This window comes from Triticum dicoccoides, chromosome 2B (assembly GCF_002162155.2).
Source record: "Triticum dicoccoides isolate Atlit2015 ecotype Zavitan chromosome 2B, WEW_v2.0, whole genome shotgun sequence".
Taxonomy (NCBI): Eukaryota; Viridiplantae; Streptophyta; class Magnoliopsida; order Poales; family Poaceae; genus Triticum; species Triticum dicoccoides.
The window spans coordinates 326,351,492-326,357,960 of NC_041383.1; positions in this window are offsets into that span (position 1 = coordinate 326,351,492).

Sequence of the window (6,469 nt, forward strand, 5' to 3'; positions counted from 1 at the left end):
TGGCTTAGCTGCAGCCCAGTGCTCGCCTAAGTTTTTGAGAATCCTACAGAGTGGAGAGCAAACCTCCCACTCGGGGGATTAGCTGCAGCCCAGTGCTCGCCTAAGTTTTTAAAAATCCTACCGAGTGGTGAGCAAACCTCCCACTCGGAGGCTTAGCTGCAGCCCAGTGCTCGCCTAAGTTTTTGAAATCCTACCGAGTGGAGAGCAAACCTCCCACTCGGGGGCTTAGCTGCAGCCCATTGCTCGCCTAAGTTTTTGAAAATCCTACCGAGTGGAGAGCAAACCTCCAACTCGGGGGCTTAGATGCAGCCTAGTGCTCGCCTAAGTATGACGAGGTACAAGTCGATTGCAATTTGTGCTTCATCCCTACCTGCAAAAGTGCATCACAAGCACTAGCATATATTCCGAGCAAAGGACAATGTTCGTTTGAAGGCAAATGCAAACATATTCAATGGCTAACCCAAGTTCAGATAGCGTCCTACAGATCCAGAAGTGCTCAGGCACCAAGCCTGTTAAAGTTTACCGATTACAAAAAGCACTCAGCATTCCGAGGCAAATTTAAGGCATCAAGCATAGAAGTTTTTTACTCCTCCTGCGGAGGACTGGAAGGCGCAACGAACTCGTCTAGGTCGATTCCATCTGCGATCCGAGTGGCAGCAACAATGAAGGTCTCCATGAAAGATCGGAAGTCATGCTTCTTGGTATTGGCCACCTTGAGAGACGCCAGCTTGTCCTCTCGCGCGTCCTTGCAGTGAACACGGACCAGAGACAAAGCAACATCGGCACCACACCTGGCAGAAGACTTCTTCCATTCTTGCACTCGACTTGGAACTTCGTTCAGTCGAGTCATCAGATACTCGAGGTCATTCTGAAGTGTTTCTCCTGGCCAGAGTGCTGTGTCGATGCGCGACGTTGCAACCTTCAGTCTCGCAAGATAGTCGACCACAGCGGTAACGCGAGACTCGAGACGGAGCACATTCATGGTAGCTTCATCCTTCACAGGGGAGTTGATGGGATCCAAGCCAGTCTCCACTCGACTAGTCTCCTCTTCAAAGTTTTGACAGAATTCTGTGGATGCAACCCAAGGATAAGCTAACGGTCCTACAATAAGTCAGTGATTACCAGTCGGATATAAGGGGTTACCTTCGAGCATGAGGAATAACTTCTTGGCGAGCCCACCTAGATAAGCCTCTAAGTCGTTCTTCTTTCCCGCCAGTTCGCTAGCCTTATCACTCAGGGCTATCTTGTCATTCTTCAATCGACTGGCCTCCTTGTTGGCCACGTCGAGAGCAGCTTTCAGATTGGTATTCTCCTCTTCAAGTTTGCTGATTGAAGCCAGCTTCTCCTCTGCAAGTTTCATCTTGTCCGAAGCCGCTTTCTGCGCTTCAGCAAGGTCAAGGTCCTTCTTCTTCAGAGCATCCCTTAGTTTATCTGCAAAATGACAGTGAGATCAGACTTACGAATGGACAAGAAATAAGGGCAGTCGTCAAGGTTCTCACCAAACATACCTTTTGCCTCCTCCTTTGCCTTCGTGAAGTTCTCCTGGACAAGCTTCAGATCAAGTTCGAGCTGGATATACTTGTTCTCCAACTCAGTATAACGAGCCACGAGCTCGCAAGATTTCTGCGAAAGATCAATCGACAGACGTAAAAAATAGGTCACTTCCGAGTGACTAAGAGAAAAAAAAAGTATTTCTAAGACTACAGCCAAATCAAAACATTCAACTGTAGTCTCGGGAACTACACCTAGTGGGTGCACTCAGCGTGCCCCCACTAGTTCTATCAGCTCGATCAGTCGACCAAAAGAGACAGAAAGGCTAACTACCAACAGTTAGACACAGTTTCAAAAAAAAGAAAAAAAAGAGAAGTGTTCTTTAGACCATAGTCCACTACCAGCAGTCGACCATGGTCTCGGGGACTACACCCAGTGGGTGCACTCAGCGTGCCCCCACTGGTTCCATGATTCCATTCGACCAAATCGAGTGAAGAAAGCGAAAGAGAAAAGTTCAAGACATAAATACTACAGTCGACTGCCAGCAGTCCACCATAGTATCAAAGACTACACCCAGTGGGTGCACTCAGCGTGCCCCCACCAATCCAGATATTCCAATCGACACACCCAGTGGGTGTACGACAGATACTAAGATCTTCAGAAAGAAAATTGTCAGGTATCATATCCTAACAGAACAGGCGGTGGTCAACTAACCTGGACATTGCTCTGAAGGGCCGAGCTTGCATCATAAGCCGCTTGACCGGTGTCTCGGATCGCCTTCACTTGCTCCATCATGACTCCCGCTTGACGTATAGCCTCTTTAGCAGCGCCTGCTTGGACCTCTGGGACGTGATGGGTGGAAAAAAGAGAAGGCGGATCTGCACTCAATGACGGAGGGCGAGCACTCGTCAGCGGCACAGCAAAGGACACAGTAGTCCGAGTGGCGTTGCCTCCCTCCGGAACCAGCGCACCAGGTGCTGATACGACCTGAGCAGTCTTGCCAGCAGACACCTTCCTGTTCCTCCTCTGCCTCAGTGGCTCCTCATCGTCATCATCAGGGAGATCAATGACGATATTAGGTGGAGCAGTAGGAACGATTCAAAAGTTAAAGATGAAGATCCTATCGACCGAAAGCGAAACTACAGGGATCATACCAGGGTTGGAAGTGGTAGCATCCTCCATTTCTTGATCTTCATGTCTGATCGAGGTCTCAGAAGTAGCAGCACTGCAGTTTCAGAAATCAGTCGGTGAGCGAATGAATCGACCAAGAGTAAATCCATGTGAAACAAGAAAACACAAGTTATGCCATTACCCGGAAATAGTGGGAATCGCCATCCTCATCTTCGGTAGGGCCTTCGTCGGTTTTGACGCCGCCGCTCGGAGTTGCTTCGGCGCTTTCTCAGTCGGCGCCGGAGAGGTCGTCCGCGGACGTTTGGTCGACTGCACAACAGGCACGACCCCCTTGCCACGCTCGACTGCAGGATCATGAATGAGCTTGGTTCTCCTTTCAGTACGGGGAGGTTCGACTACCTCCTCCTCTTCCTCCTCCTCTTCCTCATTAGAGCCAGCATCTTCTTCACCCTCGTCACCGTCCGACTCCCACTCCTCCTGACTTTCACCTCCACTCCCTTCTTCTTCTTCGGTCTGTTGTTGCGCCCCATTGGGCATCGAGTACATCTCGGTAGTGATCTGGAAGACAACAAACCAGACCATAGTCGGTCGACCGAATTACAGCAAAGCAGAATGAAGAAAACAGAGTCATAGTCAGAGAAATGTGGTCGGACCTTGTCTTGTTCATATGACTGGTCGAGTGGCGGGATCCTCCTGGCTCCACGGGGATTATCTTTGTTCCTTGTGATGGCAGTCATCCACCTCTCCAGAGTGGCATCATCGACCTCCTCTGGGTGGACCCGAGTGGTGTATTCAGTACCAGAGTACAACCACATCGGATGGCCCCGATATTGAAGTGGCTGAATGCGCCGTCGAAGGAAAACCTCCAGAAGATCCATGCCAGTCACTCCGTCGCGAATGAGCTGGACTATGGCGCTCCACCAACATCCTTACCTGAGCCTTCTCGTCCGGAAGCACCTTCAGAGAGGATGGCTTGTTCACTCGGTCCATGGAGAACGGGGGGAGGCCAGTCGACTGCCCTGGCGTCGATTGGTCTTGGCAGTAGAACCAGGTCGACTGCCACCCTCGAACTGACTCGGGAAGGGTCATGACTGGAAAGGCACTCTTACTCCTCATCTGAACCCCAAGACCCCCACACATCTGGATTACTTGGGTTTTCTTGTCACTTGGGCTAGCCTTTTTCACCATCTGAGAGTGACAGGTGAAAATGTGTTTGAAAAGGCCCTAGTGCGGCCGACAACCCAAGAAGTTTTCGCACAAAGACACGAAAGCGGCGAGGTAGGCAATGGAGTTGGGTGTGAAGTGATGGAGTTGTGCCCCAAAGAAGTTCAGAAACCCCCGAAAGAAAAGATTCGGCGGCAGAGAAAAACCGCGATCAACGTGGGTGGCTAAGAGGATGCACTCACCCTCCTGAGGCTGCGACTGCCACTCCGTCGCCGGAAGCCTTGCTGACCCATGGGGGATCAGTCCTTTGTTGGCCAGGTCATCGAGGTCCTTCTGGGTGATGGTCGAGCGGATCCAGTCTCCCTAGATCTAGCCTTGCGGCAGGCCGGACTGTGACGAGGATCCGCCCCGACTGGTCGCTCTCCCCTTCGCCTTCGCCGTCGCCTTCTTCGCCCGCTCCAAAGCCGCCATCTTTTCCTTCACCATCGTCGCCGGCGAGGCGCGCAAGGAGCAGTAGGGCGGAGGTGGAAGCAAGTGCAGCGGGCGAGTTCGAGGAAGAGGGAGAGGGGAATGAGGGCGCACTATTCAAAAAAAAAAACCCCGTCCGGCGCCTTATATGAAGTCTCTTCCGAGTGGCTGACTGGTAGGCCCGGACGATCCTGTCAAATCCCGCAACAGGCGTGCGCATGATACGTGGCGAAAAAGGTGGCGCAGAAATCAAGGCGTCCTTGCCTTATCCCATCCGAGTACCGCGGCCTCCTTCGCTTCGCGCGCTTCCCGAAATTCGAATCCCGTTAAATCCGCAAATAGCAGAGCAACTTGTCAGACGACAAATTTCCTCCGATCCGTCGCTCGGAAATCTCCAAGTTCATAAAGTTCACTAGGCAGATGCAAAGAATGGATCAAGGTGACTGAAAGAGAAGTTGAGACCATCACTAAAAAGTCATTGGTCCAGAGTAAGACACTCTCGTAGCACGAAAAGCAGGTCGGAAGAATTCTCAACTCCTTCCTCACTCAAACCTCGATCCATTCGGGGGCTAATGATGAAGCCATGTACCTAGGGTAGGGTCATGGACCTGTCCAAGGTACCCTCCCCAAGGACATCTCTAGAAGAAACTGCCTTTCAGTCGACCTGGAAGGATTCCACTCGACAGACTCGAAGACACTCGACCATGAAGACTCACTCGACCACTAGGAGATCTAGGGTCACTCTGCACCCAAATGGTCTGTTATTAAGTAGTCTTTATGGCCATGATAGCACTTTATGTAAGGCCTTACCAGTAACGCCAGGCCTTTATGTACATTGAGCCCTCCGCTACGTGGGCTGGCTGGGGTCCTGGCGCACTCTATATAAGCTACCCCCCTCCACAGGTAGAAGGGTTCAGACCCCTGTAACTCATACGCATATAATCAAGTCGACCGCCTCCGGGCTCCGAGGCGTAGGGCTGTTACTTCCACCGAGAAGGGCGTGAACTCGTAACTCCCTTGCGTATACAACTACTCCATAGCTAGGATCTTGCCTCCCCATACCTACCCCCTATTCCACTATCAGGCTTAGAACCACGACAGGGGCCGGGTGAGGGTGTCAAAATGTGTGTGTTGATGCATGTGTTACATGCGATCGTGCGAGGGACGGACGAATTGAGAGAGATGGTTGTTGTGTTACAGATGCTCCTCTCTCTCTCTCTCTCTCTCTCTCTCTCTCTCTCTCTCTCTCTCTAACTCGCGCGCGCGCGCGCGTGCGCACGCGTGTGCACACACACACACACACACAAGTACAAATAGAAGACCGTTCTCTCATGTATACACAACATATCTACATCTCTCTATGTCTCACTCATGCATGATCATTTGCACATTCACACCTCTCTATGTCTCTATCACACGCACACCATCTCCACATTGCCCTTCCGCCACAACACACATATGGACACATACATGTGTTCTCTCTCAGTCACACACACAAAGTCAGTATTGAAAGTGCGTTATGTCGACTAGAGGGGGGGTGAATAGGTGATTTTTATGAATTCTTCACCGAGGAATTTGCCGGTGAGGAAATTCCTTAGCGAAGAACTATTAGCAGCGGAATAAGTACTCAGAAGTAAGCATAACAGAATACAAGCATGGTCATCATGATGAAATGAAGACTAGCACAGAGTACAGAAAGCGTAATCACAGGATAACACAAGATGAAGACATACAGACTGAAGAAATTGAACTGAGGAAATTGAGAAAGTCTTCAGTCAAAGTCTTCAAACACAGATATGAACAAACATTCAACACAGTAATGAGGAAATGAAATGGTTGAGGAAATAGAACCAGTTAGGTTGGTGAGACAATGATTTGGTATACCAGTTCCAACTGCTGTCTCAGTTGTACGTCTGGTTGGAGCGGCTGAGTATTTAAACTCGAGGACACACAGTCCCGGACACCCAGTCGCTGAGCATGCAGCTCAGGAAACCCAGTCCTCACCGTATTCTCCTTGAACTAAGGTCACACAGACCTCGTCCAATCACTCGTGGTAAGTCTTCAGGCAACTTCCAAACCTTCGCAGACTTGGTCACTCGGCGATCCACAATTCCCCTTGGATGCTCTAGACCTTGACGCCTAACCACCTGGAAGAAGCACAGTCTTCAAAGGTGACAAGCGTCAGATCCACGCAGGATCAATTTCTTCAGTGATG